Source organism: Grus americana, chromosome 7, assembly GCF_028858705.1.
Source record: "Grus americana isolate bGruAme1 chromosome 7, bGruAme1.mat, whole genome shotgun sequence".
In the NCBI taxonomy this organism is placed as follows: Eukaryota; Metazoa; Chordata; class Aves; order Gruiformes; family Gruidae; genus Grus; species Grus americana.
Window position 1 is genome coordinate 28,526,517 of NC_072858.1, and position 19,509 is coordinate 28,546,025.

Below are 19,509 nucleotides of genomic sequence, written 5' to 3' on the forward strand. Positions count from 1 at the left end.
GTTAAGAATAGAATCTTCTCAAATTTTGTGATATTGTATCTTATATCTGAATAAAAATAGCAAGAATTCATTATTATTACAAATCAATGCTGCAAGTATCTGATGTACTCAGAAACATTTCAGAAAAGTTTAAATCTTGAATTTGTAAATAAGTGAAGTAGAACAGTGCTGATGTGTAAAAAGATGTTCCTAAGAGGAGGACTATAAATTAGTTTGCTAAGATGTCTATGGGCTTCCTCCACCTCCACTCTGATTTTGGGGGAAGAAACATCCATTCCTGTCTGCAAGTTAGTTTGCGTTCACTAGAATTTTAGGGCATATCAGAAGAAATTATCATTAAGGAATAAATTTATATATTTTATTTTTCTTTGCAAACTTATATTTAATTTATTATTTACATTAATGTCTCTACTTGGCAATTTTTCAGTAGGACTGAGAAAATGTAATGCTTTCTTATTCCTTTCTATCCAGAGAGCACCATATTCTCAGATAAATTTGAATTCGTTTTCTGCCAAACAGTATGTTTTCTGTAATTTTTTTGTTTTGCAGAAGTCTTGACTAATTCCCACATCCATATCGGTTCATTGGCACTTCTAAGTTGAGCTCATTAAATCTCAGAAGTCTTCTCAGAAAGTCAGTTGGTGACAGGGTGTTGATTAAATTTGTTAACTGTAGAAGGAAATTGAGTCAGCTTTGGGTTATGCGATCTACAACTGAGCTTACAGAACTCACTTCTGTTCCATTTCACTCCATAGGAAAAGATATTGTCTGTTTCCTGGTTCACAGTAGATGTGGTTACCAAACATTCACATTTCCAGAAAGGCATCTCAAGCAGTCAAAAGGTGAATGTCTCAAGTAAAAGATAGAGATATATATATATATGTTATTTTTATATATATATTTTCATTATATTTATATATAAAATATTTTTTTTCTTGTACATGACAGAAATTTTTTTTTGCTATGTTTTTTTTGTGTCAATTTTTTCCCTGTCTTATAAGTGGAAGAGGGGAAAGAAACAGTATACACCATGGGAAACAGATATCACCTCCTTGGATTAACATGTATCAAATAATTTTTATTACTGGCTTCTAAATGCTTTTTTTTGTTGCTTCTCAGTATTCTGTTCTACCTAGTCCTGGGAAGCGTGTGCCTTCATATATAGTAATAATCTTTGATAATACCAGCTATTTCACTACCAATAGCACTATGACATGATTTTTTTGTTACATGGGAAATCCAAATTACCTGCTGAATTGGTTTATGTTGCAGAATGATGGGAGGCATGTAACTGTCGCAGACAAATTCTAAAATGATAATTTGCATAGATAAGAGGGCTAACATTGTTATTCTGACAAAATATGCACAAATAAAATGGGTTTAATACGTCAGTGTGCTTGTATTTTTCCTTATTGCATTTAAGGTTAATGAAAGCTTTTCTTTTTATTTCTGTGAATGAAGTTCTTCATAGATTGTAGCAGAGGGAAGATTATCACCTACTGAGTCAATGAAACCACCTTGTTCACAGGCATAATTTTTTCAGCATTTACATGGAGGGCCAAGACTTCAGCTTTGCACACTTCATGAAACTTAAACAATGAAAAAGCCAGACACATCCAGGAACTGATGTGGAAGTTAGGGAGAGCTGGATCCTTATCTGAAGCAGTGATCACCAATTCCAGTGTATCTGTTGTTCCTTTGAAACTCCAGATCTCTCTTTAAAAATATGCAGCTCTCAAAAGCTGGAGGTGCAGACTAGAAGTTTGGGGGAATTGGCTTCCATCACTACCTCTGCTGTGATCTTGAAATACGACTTTGAGAAAGCTTTTTCTTGGTTGTCCCATGGTGCTTTAGGGACAACGTTCAGTAACGCTTATTTCAGTTGCAGCATCCAAAAGAACCTGTGGGTCAACAGACCGTATGTAGTCCCTATATTTGTTTATTTCAATCTGTATATATTTAGGGTTCATCTGAAAGACATGAGGTTTCCATTAAACTGATAGAGTTGCTGAAAAAAAAAATAAAGAAAAAACCCTGATGGTAGCCAGGTACAGAATTTTTATATCAACAGCATTTTTCTTGTTAAGAGTACAGTGTGGGCAATACAGTGCAAATGACATTCTCAGCTCTTTCTGCGTGTATCTCTAGAAAATATTATGTCTCTTGTTCCTCTTGTGTGCAGAGCACTATCAATCCAAAACTGCATAATGTGAGTAAACATATACTAGCAACTAGGATGAGTCTGCCAAAACTTGTGTTTTTCCAAGGCCTGGGCCTCCAAAATGGAGACATGTTTTTAATTAGCCATGTGATGACAAGATTAAGAAGGCAGGCACTTATTTTTACTTACAATAGTCCCAAAGCTGTTATGGGCAAAAGTATAAAACTAGCTTTTTTTGGGAGGGAAGTGAGAGTAATAATTAGAATTGAATTCCCCTAGTTATAGCTGAACGGGTACATCAGAGTACTTAAGGCAGATCATTTGTGGGAGTAAATTGCTATAGATCCATTAAGTTAATTGAAATTAAAATAATTTAAACTTGCTGAGAATCTAACTACTATGGTGAAAAGCACAAGGGAAGGCCAATAAGATTTTTGTCATTTATTTCACTGGGCAAGGAATGACACCTTGGGGTTTTTCTTCTGTTTGCCATGCGATGGGGCAAATCTGTGACTATTTCCATGCCTATAAAATGCTATAAGTTCCATTTAGGGATGGACTAACTTCATAAAATAGTCCCTCTATGGAGAATTAACCTTGGTTTGCAACGTTGTACACCATATGTAAAGAACTTGGGGATCACTGAATGAAAGGTGGTAAGGAGATGCAGATGATTTTGCAATATAAATATTAAGTATCAGTTGCTTGTTCTTACATGTCAAATTTTAGATCTTGAATATCCTCCTTCATTAAGCTATGTAGTAAAAAAAGTCTACCATTTTTCTCCCTAGATAACTGCCTTTGAAACACCCATTCAAATATCTAATTATTTGCTGAGTACCCTGAAGTTCAGTTTCTACGTCTTAGTGCTGCGCATGCACCCTTTTTTCTTTCTCTGTGCTGGGAAACTGTTGTAAATTATTTTCTTTGGCCGGGTCAGGAAGTATTTTTCCATTTGGCTACTCTTTATTCCTGCTTTTCATTTACAGAGTAATTTTGTAGTTAGGCACTAGGCAGCTGCTCTTCTAATGTGTGGACTGGCTTAGCAAATAATTCTATTATGTCTACAGTGCACCAGGTTGCATTATAAAGTTTCAGACAAGGCTATCTCCTTCCTCTCTCATTCATAGCTTTTAGCTATGCCTGTGCAATTAAATGGGGTAGCTGACTCTCTCCACGTCTTGATAGATACGAAGAGGAATAGCCTTTTTTGGTACTAAGGGTATTGTTTCAAGATCACTTTAAGCCAATCTAGTTGCAGGCTGCTCCTGTTGACTCTCATTGTCCCTGTTTCTCCTCCTCCTCAGCTAATTTTCAGCTGAATCAGTTGCCCGAACCCAGTTTTTAGCACGGCTGTGTGTGTGTGGCAATGGTAACAAAAAGGAAAAGTAGGAATGAATAGGAGGGAGGAGGGGAGGACTTGACAGAGTTGGGACTTGGATCATGCCAAGCCAGGACGAGAATGGTGCCCTCAGTGGTGGGTACTCACCAGGCCAAACAGCTGAATTTCTTTTCACTTGTGAAGGTGACTTTCGTGAGCACTCTTGTCTCCTCAGTCCTGCTTTGGTAGCACACTATAACGTAATGGCAGTGTGTGTTCTTTTTCCATGTTTTGAATCTTGATTCAGTAAAATCTTGATTCTTGTAAGATTCTGTAAAATTTGGAAGGCATGTTAAAGTAAAGAACATGAGTACAGATTTTTCTTTTTATGATTTTCATGTTTATGAAGAGACAGATTAAAATGTTCCGTTTGAGACTTAGTAAGCCATTTTTAGCAAGTAGTATAGCAAATGTATTTTGTGATACTGCTTTTGTTTTTACAAATGGTATAGATTTTGGACAGAGTGATACAAAGACAAGACAAAAAAAAGTCATAATTATATTTACGGCAGACTTTGCCTTGAGTTTAGGAAGGCCAGCTCCAGCATCTGCTTTTTTCAGCGACAGAGCTATTTCAACTTAACAGAGTCATTCAAACAAAACAAACAAGCTTTCATTCTACTTAACAGATATCAAAATGAGGCGTGCAGATATGCCCATCATATGTAAAGAGGACCATTCTTATCTCCTTAGCAGCAAAAGAAAGAATCTTCCTAGTCTTACAGCTAATAGGAAACACTAGTCAATGATATTTTGACTTATTTTCTACTGCATGAATATCTCTTGATGACCCACTTGAAAGGATCTTCACTAAACACCATTCAGTGATGCTGAGGACTCAACTTGAATCTGTCAGCTCTTTCTATCACTGTCTTCAGTAGGACTCCTATTTCTGAGCTGTCTATTACTGTAGGATTTGGGGAGCACACATACAATTAATTTTAGAAGAATGACCAGTTCTGGCATATGTAACCTCAGCAGATTAAAATTTCCACTAATTAGAGCCAGAAAGCAATTATAACAGCAGTCTATTTGCAAAGCTGAGTCTTTCCATACCAAAGTGATGACTTCTGGCTTTGTGAGGCTGATAATGGTGGAAAGAGGTTGGCTATAGTATAACTCAGGAGGTTATGAGAAGCTGTTGCCATTCAGAAAAATATTCCCTTTCTGTTCTTTATATGAAAGAACCATAAGTAATTGGTATTTATAAAAATGGGGCTTTCTGTAGTCCTTTGCCAAGTCAGTTCACTTGCATAGCTGCTGTACCTGTTCAGTGTAGGTTTGTGGGTACCCTTTCTGTAGCGCCATTAACAAAACATGCTTAACCCGATTAATTTAATCTGTTTCATATGGAAAGTAAATAGATAGTAAGTGTGGGGAATGAACTTTTATCAAGGCATTAATGAGAAATGTGTTAACTCTTCTTGCCTAGCCATTTCCTCTTTCTGTAATTCTTTCACAACCTTGAAAAGACTGGTTTTGCCTTTTCTGCTGATAGGCACAGAAGTAATTCTTTTTGTAGATTTCAGAAGTGCTTTAGGACATACAATTGATATATGTATATTGGAACATGTTCTGTTCGGCAGAACCTATTTAACACTGCTGTTTGTCTGATTGTAGCCTCGGAGAAGATCAGATGCCCAGGCTGAGGTTATACAGCCAGCTCTGTTTGCCGTAATTCTGCAGTGCTGTTGAAAGGGACAGTTCCTCCCTCCCTCCCTCCCTATCACTGCCAGGTGCTCACCCTGTTCCTCCTGCGTGCTTGAGTATGTGTCTGTGTGGTCATGCCCTGAACCTAGAACAAGGGACCTGATCCTGCCTGAGAAACCAATCCCTTTTACTTGGTAGGTTTTTGGTTCCTGATCCAGCGTGTGTTACAGTCGTGTGGTCATTAGTGTCAGCCCAAGGTAGGAGCAAAGAACTGGGAACAGATGGCAAGGCCACACTTTACATGGCAGCTTGTAATGCTGTTTGATTAAGATGATTTTATAATTAACTTCCTAATTATTACTTTTATGCTTTCCTTACAAATGAACCATGTTGAGTACTGTAAGATATCATTTTGCTCATATCTCACAAAAGCCTTTTATCACCATTGTGTTAATGTGCATTTAATTAAAAGTAACAATGATGCAGGTGATTGCTGTGAAAGTTCCCAATGAGAGTGGATATATGATCTGTTTTGCTGGAGTCGTGCATTTTCCTCATGCTCTTTTCTTGCACTGGTGAGATTGATTGCTTCTGCTGCCTAAATCCACATATTCAGAAGGGTCTATTGCTCTCTTTCTTTTATTCCATTGAAGTTGTTTATACATTTGTTCAGAGGTTATAGCTGAAATTACTGAATTTTTCCTTTAGGAGTTCCAGTACTCTGTTGTGAATCCCTGAAAGGAAGCAGGGATGGGCTGCCTCTCTTTGGAACGTACCGCTTGGTTTTTAATACATTTTTCCCTGAGTGCCTTCCCTGTGATTCCATACGGCAGCTCTCCAGCATCAGGCTGAAAAGCAATTTCATATTTCCTTGCATTTCTCTGCCAGCACTACCTTGGACTCTGACTAATGCGAACCAGTGTAATTATCTGTGACTTCCCTCCTATGCTTTGCATTTCCACTCAATCCACACAATGGTATTCTCCAATCCACAGCAATTATGAGTACGATACATGAGATAGTTGGAAGAAGGTATTTGGGATAAAAAAATGAGATGGTAAAGTAAACAACCACTGCTAAATCAAATGCATAACAGATCTGAACTTACAGTCTCTTCAACACTCCCATTAAAATCATTGAGGATTCTGCTTCTACGCGTGCATGTTCAATGCTTTGATCTTTATTCTTGGAAGTCTGTGTTTGAACTTCTCTCAATCTGTTAAGGTATTTGAAACACACAGTGCTGAATTGTCTTCGCTTTTCTGCATGTGAGAACCAAGGCCAGCCTGGTTTTTTTCCAAACAGATGGAAACGAAGTCTACGTTCATATAGACACGTGTGGAGAACCATGTGAAGATTCTTGTGTGAATATGTCCTAAAATAACAACATCCACATTAGATAATGTTTGTGTTGATAGTAGGGATATAAAATAGAAGGGGTAGTGGATTTCTGCCTGAGTCCCAGGAACACAGGGCTGTGCGCTTCTGAAGGAAAGGAGGTCAAGAGTCTGGGTTAGCTGGAAGAGTCTCACGATACTGCGTTTGCTGGATGCAAAAGGTGCTGGTAAGTATCTCCTGCAGGTCCCCCCCAGCTCCAGCTGTTTCCAGCAAGTGATGCACAGATCCCAGAGGTTAGTTACTACGTGTCAGATAGGCAGTACTCTTTCTTGCTTTCATTTGTGCTGAATTTTAAGATTTTTTTCATGTCTATTTTATAGAAATATCTATGAGATATTTCTCAATTTCTGTTGTTGGCCTCTGACCTTTGCTTTTGCTGTTACCTCCTTGCGGCTTCTGATGTGGAGGAATCCACAGACAGATGGCAACGCAACTCAGGCAGACGGCCACGTTTTCTGAACAGACTACATACATACTGTATGTACCAAAAAGATGTGGTATAGAATTTGATGATTTCATAGAAATACTGGAAATATGAGTGTAAGGTATACATACTGAAAGAACAGTAGCAAATCATGGAGAAAGCAAGTCGTGCAAAGGATATAGTTTATTGAAATAAATATCATTTGCATTATTATTCAGATATTTCTGTTGCTGTAGGAAGTAAAAACAAAAGAAATATGGGGAAAATTGTCTCAAGGCTAATGTCTATTTTTTGGTATATTGAATAATTGTGTTGTTTCTCTTTTGTTTATTTCTCATGCAAAGTTTTAAATGTTTATCTTATTGTTTGTTTGTTTTAACTTTTTTACTGTGTTACATAGGATATAGATGCAGTCATTTCATTGTTACTAATCCCTAAATTAAGCAACTGAATTTGACTGCATAACTTCCTGATCCAGGACTACAAATATGTCCCTGAAAAAGAAGTTCTCTGTATTTTTGTCTGGTAAGTGCATTTTTTTCAGAATTATTAGGTATGCTCTGTCATTATCTTAAAAAAAAAACCTTAGAAGAAAAAATATATTAAAAAGAGTAAACCTACAAACTCCTTAATATTAAGATATGTATCTTAAAAATAAAACATATCCTAAAAAATATCCTAGAGTAATTTGTGGAAAGACCTGGAGCAGGTTAAAACATTCCAAATAAGTGAGGGTGGTGTCACAAAATTTAAAAAAAAAAAAAAGAAAAAAAAATCTGTCTTGTGGTATATTTTGGGATTTCAGTTTTGCCATTTAAATAGCAAAATTAAATGGCATTTAGTGTCAGTGGCATTACTTTGTATAATCTTCCAAACAACATGAAAATATACTTGAGAGAAATTATTATCTTTTGTATTTCTACTCTGTTCCATTTAAAAATTAAAAAAAAAAAAAAGACTACTTAAATTTTTTTCATGCAAAATGCAAGTTCTATTTCTTGGATGTTTTTATTTTGAATTTTATTCCTCATGCCTAATCTGCAAGTAATATCTGCTACCGCAGTGCCTGCCAGTTTGGATTACCTTCTAAAATCTGCTGCAAGAGGATCAAGGTTTTGGGAAACATTTATAAATAGTAATGTCTAATTTCCTTGTGTTTACTGTCATGCACTGTGATCATCTTCTTAAATAGCTACGTTTTTAGTGTCTTAATGACATCAGTCACCTTTGTGATTCAGAGGAGATTTGAGGATGCTTGTAATGAGGCCAAATACTGTAATTAGAGCCACACTGTCTTCCTTTGATAAACCTTGTGATACAGGGTACAAAAAATATTTAACTACTGCAAGCTCCCCCGCCCCCGAGCCCTCTGTGTGTGCGCACACACACGTGCGCACTTCACCTCTAACGCTGAAAATGTGCCTCCAGTCATGGTGGATAAAGACGTTACTTGAGAGCTGGTGATGCAGTGAACGCAAATGAGCTGCTGAATGAGGCTCTAGAGTCAGAGGGTGCCTATTCATAGTTTTCCAGAAGGCTATTGGTTTTGGTTGCCTGCAGAAACAGGAAGATTGCACAATGTTTAATCATCTTCTGAAAGTTGTTTTGCAAATGTTAAACCTAGGAACTGAAATTCTCCTGTTTCACTTGTCATGTAAGGAATTAAGTGTTAGTGAGCTGCAGAAAGCTTCTCCTACTGATCGTTTGTAGCTTGTGGGGCTCAGAGACAGTATCAGAGTGTAGCAGTAATAGAATAAAATTCTGTGTTTAATAGTTTTGGAGAGACAAAGGACCTACTGTGTTATAGTCTTGTTTTACACTTACACCTCAGTCTTGCTTTTAGCACCCTGCAAGTTAGAAGAGAAGCTGCAAGTAGCAGAAGGTTTCTGAAAAATTTTGTGGTTTTTACGCTGAGTTAATAGGGTACACAGAAAGTCGGAGTATGCAAAATCCTACTCTTCATTTTACTCCATGAAGAAATAAGAGTTTTTGCAGAGAAATAATAAAAAAACCTTAATGATGCAGCACCTGATATAGCTACCCCGATTTTCTTGTGGGGAGAAAAAAATAATAGGATATTTTTACGCCAATTATCAACCAATTAACCTTTGCTTTTTCCTGAACCATGTGTACTAATGTCTGCTTTTGATTTTGTTTTCTGATTTTATTTATTTATTTATTTCCAGGCTAGAAAGATTATCCTGTTGCACTGTAAACAGCCACTGAACCTTCTGAAGAGATTTCTCATCTGGGCTGTTTTGCTGGTGAGTTGCTTGAAGCCTGATGCTATAAAGATAATAGAATTAGCAGACCTAGCAGGCCTCATTATTTTTAATTACTATTACTGCTGCTCACACACTACATGTAATTCAGTAAAGCTGGAGTGGAGCGAGGGGGGAACCCAACAACTCTGCATTTCAAAATGGGCCATCATAGAAGCGGCTGTTGTCAAATCCTTCTGTGAATTACGTGTTTTTCAGATTTATCATTATATTCTGGACAAATTGCAGAAACTCAACAAAGCAAAGACGCAAAGGGAATGTGGGCCATAAATAGGTCAAAATCTAAGTACCTTCAGCTCGCATTTTGGTTCATTTATCAAAGCAAAATCAATTGTTATTATTAGCCTATTATCGTCATCCTTCCAGTGAGCTGGCTTCATTTTAATCAATATTTCTAATTAGACTACATCAAATACAGTTTTAAATTGTAGCAACCTAGCTCAATGTAGGCTAAATTTATATGCATATCTATATCAATTTTTTTCATTCTACCTTTATTAGTAAGATATTTATTTACAAATAAGTAATATGCAGCTGTGTTTCAAACAGCTTTGAAGCAGTTGTACAACAGAGTTGATAATGGACCACCTACTATGTTGAAATGCTGTTTGTCTTTTATTTGTATGAACTATGTGCTTTAAGTAGCTCTGAAGCCGTCACTGAATTTTCAGGTCACAACACAGAGAGACTGAGGACCAGTGCTCTGTGCCATGGTTTCCATTGGCTCCTTTTGACTTGTAAATTACGTGTTCATGGAAGTGGACACAAATTGTCCATTTCCTATTTCTTGGTAGTTTCTTTTCATCCTATAAGTATCTACTCTGCTCCTTCAGGGACTGCCCGATAGCCACCTAGCTGTGTGTGTCTCAGTATGCCGATTTCTTCCTGTGAAATCAGTATTGCTGCTTTATGTATGCAGTGCTAAAAGCAAAAGCAGAATTAGTCTATACTTGGACTGCCTTGCTCTCATGTCTTGCAGTGTCCAAAGTAGGGATTTCACAGCTTCTAAGAGAATAACAAAAATGCACTTGTTTAAATTTTTGGGGTATTTTTTTATTGCAGCTGCCTATTAGAAGGGTCTGCAGATAGTCCTCTTCTTCCCTCCCATTAATACAGATACAGTAACTGTGCTATGGCTAAGAATAATTGTTTTACTTCCCTGCAGGGATTTAGACACTAGTTAATCATGCAATAGCTGTTTCCATAAGACGTACTTTCCAGGATGGTAACGTGGTTCTAGTTCAAACATTCATAACTCAAGAGTACTCAAGATCTCTATGTCCTAAATTAGGACAGAAGGAGAAGGCTTACCTCCACTATGCTTTTTGTAAGTACATGTATATGTGGGTGGGTGTTTACACACATGTTTATGCATGTGCGTGTTTGCATGTATAAATCAGAAGCCTTTCTTTGGCGGTGAACGGAAAGAAGAGATTATTGGGAGAAGTCTCATTCTCTTGTCTGTGTATGGAAGTCAGTTTGAACAGTGAGGTCAGCAAGGGCATGCTCTGTACTCCATCTTTCCAAATAATTCTGTTGCAGTTTAATTGATGTGACTCTAGGGCCATATTTTGCACTTAAAAATAATTGTACTCCTTAGTCCATTTACTTATGTATCATAACTGGTCATCCAAACGTTCCTCTTAGCCATGGACATATAAGCTCAGAACAACCAAACCTTCCTTGACTCTGGTCTTCTAACTACACTTGTATGTGCTGTCATTTAAATATGCCGTTTCTGTGTTTTTCATTCTGATAGGCTATTTTGTCTGACTATTTTTGTCAGAGTATACACTTCCTCTAGTGTATACTCTGAACTCAACTGCAGTTTTCAGTAATATTTTTGTCATAAGGGCTGTTTATGTGCATAAAACCAAAGTGCCCATTACCCTAATGGGAACTGAAGTGCAAGTAACCGTATCAAAATGTTGTTACGCCTGCTTCTGTACCAGTCATATGTGTGGTCAGTATACGAGTGTGGAGTGCAAAGGGGAAAGTAGTTTTAGAACTGAAACAGGCAGAATATCTAAAGGTTTCAAGGCCACATTCAGTTCTTTCTCACAAAGTTTCTCCATTCCCTTTCTTCCTAGGAGACTGTACAATTTAACATACCCACAGCCTAAATTAGGCATGTCTTGTGGAAGAAAATGTATGGAAAAACCATATAATCAGAGATTGGATCACAATATATTTCTATAAAGGTCTAAATTTGAGTTACAAGTCACAATAGTTCTGGCGTTTCCTAACTTTTTGACATGTAACTCAGCATGTTTATATTTTTCATGTTTTTTCTATGTCTAATTGTCACAAGCTCTCGTTTACATGGAATATGCATACTATGTGTGTATATAAGGGCACAACAATGTAAGTTTTCTGTTGTTAATCACAGAACCATATGGGGATAGAGAGAGTACTTGACTCCTAATGCATGTTTCGCAGGTAGCTCTCCAGTTTGAAGTAGACTGCTACTCATGGAGCTCAGCAAACTGCCCTGCTTCACCTCTCTGGTGTCTCTTTCTTGGTCTATGCACCTCTGGTACCTTTTTCCATGGCCAGTATCATAAACCTTTAAGAGAGGCATTGTGTTTTCATTAGCACAAGTGAGCTTCATATCCTAATGGATTGAACTCCTCTAGATACCAGCGAAATGCACGAGGGAGATGATAATCTTTTGTAATAGATTTCTACATATATGCTGAAATAGATCTACTGGAGTTAAGAATACTTTTATTCATGTATGTATTCAAATACATGTACATTTTTATCCAACTGTGGTATGCTCTTCTTGGGATAAAAGGTTGAAGTAATTTTTGAATATTAATTCTGTCACAGGAGTCCTGTGAGTTGAAGAACTAAATTATTCCACAGACAGTGAAACTGATGCCCGGGAATATTATGGTTGAGACTTGTGAAGTATAAAGAAGTGAGATGCCCTTTTGTTAGAGAATTTCAGTGGAATTTCCCTGCGAAATTCCTTTAGGCTCTGTTACAAATCCCATCTCAATAATAGGCCAATGATCACAGAACAGTTAATGGAAGAGCTGGAAGGAGAATCAGGTGTCTTTTCACCCAGATATCTTAATCTGAAACATAATTATTTGATGAGTTCATCTGAGGATATAATAAGCTTCACAAACTTTGAAGTCAGGCAGATGGATAGTATGCGTAGTTAAGCATGTGACTGCTTTTCACAATATATTTGAAGGTACCCAATTCAGTACTTCCTGCCGCTGCTTCCTTTTTGAATGTTTTAAAGGCTTTATACAGTTCTCAATTAAGAATACTTCTCTGCATGGTGCAAAACATTCGTCTCAATAATAACTTCTGTTCGCTAGTGCCCACATTTACTCTGGTATCATAAGTGTAACAGACATTTGTCAAGGGTTGAGGTCTGTGATAAGAATTTTAGTGCTGTATGTATTTTAGAGCATTTTCTTCATCCATAGACATGAAATATGGCACTTTCTTGTGTGATAGTACTCTGTAATTTAGAAAATTATAGTTAGTTGGGTGTGTGTTAATCTTAACACTCAGTACTCTAAAACCAGAATAATTAAGAATGCTAAGTTAAACGTATCCTCTGTAAAAGTTGATTGTGATTCTCTAAGCTGTGTAAACACTATTCTGCATATTTCCAACATGTTCCTTATACTGTTCTGTGAGCAGTTGTTGGTTTATTGTATACACACCCCAATTGATCAAAAGTTATCAAAATCCCCCCAAAATACTAGGGAGACTCTGTGAGGACTGGATGAGTGTATTCCACGTAATTAAAGAGGTAATGGGTACCAGAGTGCTCAAGCCTTAGCCTTTTAATCCTGATTTCAGTGTTGTTGCATACACTTGGACGCCTTCCTCCCTTTTACTCTCCTGATGGGATGTGAGATGACTTTCATGATAGAAGAAAGCTATGAGGTTTCTGATAACAACACACAGTCTTCTCTGTAGTGATACCCGAGTACAGAAACATGTCACTTGTAGGTCAAAAAAAGGTGGTTTACCACTGGTACCCGGTAGTATTTTCTGCAACAGCTTATCCCTTTGACTCTTTGCCCTCTATGAGGGGGTTCCTTAGCCCAGATAGTACAGGTGACTGAGTCAAATGGAGTCAACATAAAAGGCGGTATTTACTCACTGATTTTTTTTTTTAATGTGAGAAACTGATCATAGTGTAGCTGTGCAAATAAATCCCTGATTTTTTTTAAAAAAAATATTTCTTTAAATATATGGATCTTAAAGCACATTCAGAAGAAGAGTTAATACAACTTTTCCTGACTGACATAGCTACAAAGAGGTCACAGCATTGGGCAGATGTGGCAATGAAGACAGCAATATGAGCACCTTTGAAAAATAGGTTTAACACAGGACAAAAGACATTTGGTGAATCAATCTTTGTTCAGTTAACCATGTGCTAAAACTGGTGGCCTGTTGATGTACTTGTCACGGTATTCAAGACTAGGTATGTCATTAGCTGTCATGCTCTTCGCAGTGTGCAGGCATGCTACTGTGTGCACAATTGAAATCCTGGGTTTGTAAGAAAGCTTGGTGCTATGTAATAGGGACTGGAGTTCTTTTACATGGTGGAGGGAGGAGTAGGGAGAGCAGTTAAAGTTTTAGTACCTCATGCGATGTATGCTTCTGGGAAAATAGCAGCACGGTCAGTTCTGTAGCATTCCCATTCATGTCATAGCTGAATACAACCATGGCAAGGTGGGTGAAGTTTTATAAAATTTAATTCTGTACTGTAAACAGAAAAATACCAGAGACAAGAATGTAATGTATATTAATCAGAAAAAAAAATCACTACATTGAATACTCATTCCTTTGCTTCTGCAGTTTTTCTTCCAGACTTTAGGATGTTGGGGCAATTTTAAGAGCATCTTTATTTCACAAGAAAGCAATTTAAATACAGATTTGCGTGTTCATTTGTGGCTCAGGTTAATTAAAGGTCAATATTTTGGGAAGGATTAAGGAATACATGTAGTTTCAATGGAATGAATCTGAAAAAGATTTCAGTGATTTATTCATGTGCATTTGTGTGTGCATATAAAGTATGGTACTTAAACATCTATTACAGAAAACAGCACACTGGGGATTTGGGTAATAGATCATTTTAATGTGTGAATAGGTTACGTTCCTAACTACTAGTTGGGAAGGGTTAGTTCGTATGGAAAGGGGAATAAAGTAAATGGCCAAGAAAATTTATAGTGTTGCAATTCAACAAAAATATTGATTAGAAGATGAGGAACTCCATTTTTATAAACTTAATCAACACTGATTGTTTGCTATTCAGCTAGTAGACTACCAGGGAGAAATAAGAGCTATGCACCTGTGTGCGTGGGGAGAAGCAAACTGGCAATATCCTAGGAAAAAAACCCCAACCGTACCAAAAAAACCCAAATCGAATCAAAAACCCTAATGTAGTTTTCCAGAAGATTCAAAGACTAAATATTTAAAAGGGGATAGAAACTGTCTATGTTTTGTTTTGTTTGTACTGCTATATAGTTGCCTGACTGGAAATTATATTTCAACAAGCAACTGCTGTATTTATTGGCTTATATTTTACTGTGCTAATATTCTGCTACTGTCCTGTATTTCCATAGTAATCATCTAATAATCCGTTCCACAAAATAGTAAGTTGCCGAGATCCATTTAGAACTGTGAGTGCCGTGGCCAAAGGTCAGCGCCGGGGGAGCTCCGCTCCGCAGCGTGCAGGTGCCACTTGCGTCACAGACATTAAGCATAAAACTAAAATCAATTTCACTGCATCTTTGCAAACTGGCAAACATAGTAGTCATCTCAGCAGAAGAAAAGACACAACTCGCACGTGCGGTGTGCATTTAGAAAGAGCTGGGCAGAGTCTGAAAGAAGTTCTAAAGAGCTTGTAACTCTGGTTGTATCTCCAAAACCAGCTGTTGTGCTGTTTTTGCTGCCACCACTCAGGACCTCTCTGCTGCATTGGCATGTTGTGTTTGAAGTGACTTGCCAGCGACAGTCTGATAGATTTGCTTAATGCAGTAAGGTTTACAGTGGTATCGGAGAGAAAGCGTTTCAGATTACGGACTTCTGACTCTGGATTTAAAATTACGAAGTGTGGCTCCTCCTCAGTATGTAATCCATCATGACTGTATGCCTCCAGGCGTTACCCCGCTAGAGATTTTCCATCTCCTCTTTTGGAAAATTGCCTTTCCTTCTCTCAGTGGTGTCACAGAGGAGATGAACTCCTGGAAAGCTTTTCTTCCTGAACTTGGCATGATTCATCAGAAGGAAAGCGATGACAGGATGACAGTGTCTTTCAGGTCATTTAGTGAAAGAACACCTAAAGAATCAATGTATCAATTTAAAAAAAATCAGTTGAATGCCAATCAGTTGCCATAACAGCTTTGATTACTTTAAAGTCAAAGTCTAATTCATGGTGAATTGAACAAAAGGGAAAAAAATCCTAAACCTGTTTGGCCTGTGAGTGCGGTTTAAGTTACAGGTATATGATTAAGTTTTGTTTGGTTCTTTATACAAGTTGGTTGTTACTTATTTCTTCAGAGTTTTCATCTTATTTTATCTGTATTGCTTTTATTCATTAGTGATTTACAAGCATGGTGGTATAAGGCATTGAAGTACCAGTGACAAGGGACCACCTATACCTGGATTATGTCACACATGTTACAAGTACTTGCCTTTTACTTCAAAGCCTCATGCTTTCAGGGCCCCAAGCTGAAGGCTTCCTGCTTTGGCACAGCTATTTGGAGCAAGAAAGAAGCTGTAATTTTCCCTGGACATTCTCTCCCTTTTAAATAGTCCTTGGACTGGGGAGTGATCCACAGTTCCGTGGAGGGTTGGCGAGCTGCTCCCACGGTGCACCTCGTAGGACCTGGGCTCTGTAGGATGCTTGTTGCCTGCCTCAGCTGCTGGCAAAGCATCTCTCTCTTCTCTCACATGCTTTCTTGGTTCTGGATTGACCGCTGGATCACTTTGGTTTCTGTTTCCTTCTGTCCAGCTTGTTTCGGGCAAGATGGCCGCTACCAAGTGCTCTTAATTTGGCATTTTCTTTAGAACCCATCACCATCCCTGGAAATAACATCTGTTAGTTAGGTGGCAAGCTGGGAATTGGGTGCCTGCCCAGCCATGGCATAACAAGACTGCGGGGCACAATTGACTACAGTGAACAGGAAAATTTCTGAGCCATTGATCCACAAGCTCATACAATGTGTGAAATTGAAAATGTAGCCTGTCAGAGGAAGCTAGCCATATATTTTTAGATTATCTTCCAAAAAAACTACCCTTAACCGTTGTTCAGTAGAAAACATTCTTTGTATATTTGCTGGGGACTGTTTTGTGTTTGTTGGGGTGTTTTTAATTATTTTCTACTGGTGTAAAGATTGTAGTTTTTCTTTTTACAATCACTTTAGTAGGTCAGTTTCTCTTTCATGTCACGTAGTTTTATGTGTGAGCACATATACATATGTAGTTTACATGAATGCTTTTCAGAGGCCAGGACTTCAGAAGTATTTTGTGTTATAATTCTGGATGGTAGAAATAAACACTTGGCAGGACAAGAAAGAGTGCCAAGACCTATTTAACATGTGTCGTCACCAAGATAAATGAACGCGTAACTACATCCTTAGGAGAAATCTAATGCTCTTCCCATTTACTTTCATATTATGCTTATAAATATCAGTTGACTTTAGTGGAATTATTTCTGATTAGCATGTATGTGAAGCAGCCCCAGAGTGTGTCATATATTCCTCTTTGGTCATTCTTCCCTCTCTTTGAAGGGCTGTTACCGTGCCAGTACTGTATTTCCTACCGGAGGTTTCCCAGTGGCTCTTAAAAGTCTGTTGGAGCCTGCAGCACGCCTGCTTCAAGTAGTTTCTTACCCTCTGAATGGATTTTTCTGTCTCATTTGCCAAAAGAATACATGAAATAAAGTGGCTGGGACAGCACAACCTTGCAGCACAGTTACCTTTCTTGTTTGGTCTATCCATTCCTACTGAGCAGTAGCAATTACCTCTTGCATGAAGCTTTTTGTCTTATTAGGTCCTGAGTGAACATTAGCTATTCAGATACCGTAATATTATTGTCTCTCCTCTGCCTACGCAGGAAGAAGTGATGGCTGGTCGGACACCCACTGCGTTTTTATTTTTGCAATCCTCTTCTAGTTTGGGAGATAATCTTTAGTACTACATATCGGTCTTCTACCAAAGCATTTTAGTATACAAAGTTGAGCATTTTTGTTCTTTTTCAGCATGAATTTGAAGTAATGAATCTTAACCATAAGTTTTCTTTTTAAGCGATATGTAATTTGGGAAATAGGTGTGTCTATATGTATAGATGTGTACATATGTTTCACAAACTACTATTTAGTGGTGTCTGTCTCAGGGAAAATAAAACAGCTTTACTACATGTTTAGTGGCAGTAATGGTAATTACACAGGGTATTGAAAATGAAAGATTTTCTATGAACCTCACTAAAGAGACAGCAGATCGTTCCTGTAGGGCCCGTTAACTTTTACACAGATTTGAGAATAAGGTACGGTTAAAGACCTTTCACTTGTCTCTGAGACAATGAGAAACAAATTAGAATTCTGACATACCTGATGGTTTAAAGAGTTGGCTGGTGTAAAAGGAAACTAATGAACTGTGAAGTTATTTTGGTAAGAATTAAAGAGTGAATCAGATCATAAGCACATATGGCTTTTCCCACCATATCTTATGAGTTTGCCTACTTTTGATTGCTGAGGGCAAGTGTTTTAAACTGTTGGTCCTGTAAATATTCTATATTCTTAGCAGCAAAGTAATTAACTAGAAAAATCTAGAAAATTTTGACCTAATGTCCCATTTTCCCTTTAGTGCTTATCCAGGGCACATTAAAACCAGTTTGTCAAGAATTAGGCCAATCCAGTTTGTGTCTAAAGTTTGCTCTGAAAAGCAAATATTGCTGTTTTATTAAAACTATGAAATTTATTTTTTCAAATGAAAAAAATTTAGAAAAAGGTCAGAAATATATCCTTTAAATACATTAATTCATTCAACTAGTAAACTCTTTATTTTAATGTATATTTAATTAAGAAAAGGAGAAAGAGCCTTTGGTGAGTAAAGTTGTGATGTTTCCTTCCCTACGTTGTGCACCAGCTGTACTTGTACTCCTTTACAGGTGGCGGGAGAAAGATTGTGCTTCCAAATCTAAAGGTACTGCAGTTATAATCTTGATAGAAAATCAACTAGATGCCAAAGGAGTTCCTTATAATTATTTTATTTAAACTTTATGTTCTAACTTTTTTTTATATGCAACTAAACTGAAACTTTTTTGTGCCCATCTCTAGCCTTATAGCCTTCAATTCTCCTATAAAGGTGAGTTTAAGTACTATCTCAGTGTTTCCAGAATTGCTGGTTCACATAGCAATTTATGCTCTTTATAAATTACATAATTTTTGTTATTGCAGCATCAAACAGATAAGTAGATTTGCCTGAATTTTAAAATGTTCAAATTTTGCTTGAGAAGTTAAGAAATTATAGTAATTTTAATTATTTGTTTCCAAGAATTTATCAGCTATTTTGCAGACACAGAGCAGAACTGCGCCTTGCTTCAAATATCTTGTAACTTAGGTAACTTTATTTTCAGATGTAAGCTTCTCAAAAAATGTTGAAATTGTTTTTTCCAAAATAAAGCATTTTAAACTTGTGTTGCAAATTTAGCTAAGGGCTTTCTCAGAGCTAGCTGATTTCCGATAGTAGTAGTATTATTTCTAGCATGAGTTAAAAAAACAGGGAGGCACAAGATCGCGTGCAGTTTTTGTTGCTTTTTTAAGGTTTTATCGTATTATCTATCTGGGTAGCACTTTTATTCAGGTGGTCAACAAGGCCTGTTGAGCTTTTGTTGATGGTTTTATGTATGTATGTATTGTATCATCCTTGTGTTCCATGGGTTTCCTCCTTGAAGGGCACAGAGAGTCAAATTCCAGCAGTTTTACATGAAGAGCATCTAATATACATGAGAAGTCAGATAGAGGAGAGAGGCGTGTGGACCCTCACTAGGATGCTCATTTTTGTTGTTGCAATGATTCATGGGTCTGTCTGATCTTGCCCTTTTAGAGAGTACATGTCATTAATGAACATTGCCATGACACAAAATCAAACCTAATTTCATTTTGTAAGGGACACCCACAGCTGTGACTCTTGCTGTAAATATGATCATGTTGTTTTTCTGTCATAATGAT

The 19,509-nt window shown here is 37.3% G+C and overlaps 1 protein-coding gene across 1 annotated transcript in view; it reads left to right on the plus strand.

Annotated features, from left to right (window-relative positions):
• Positions 1 to 6,611: 6,611 nt before the first annotated feature.
• RET (ret proto-oncogene) overlaps positions 6,612 to 19,509 on the plus strand; it is a 136,273-nt gene continuing 123,375 nt past the window's right edge. Inside the window, exons 1-3 of the mRNA XM_054831386.1 lie at positions 6,612 to 6,756; positions 7,415 to 7,539; positions 9,201 to 9,278. The gene's annotated coding sequence lies outside the window, so the exon portion shown is untranslated. The remainder of the gene's footprint in view (positions 6,757 to 7,414; positions 7,540 to 9,200; positions 9,279 to 19,509) is intronic.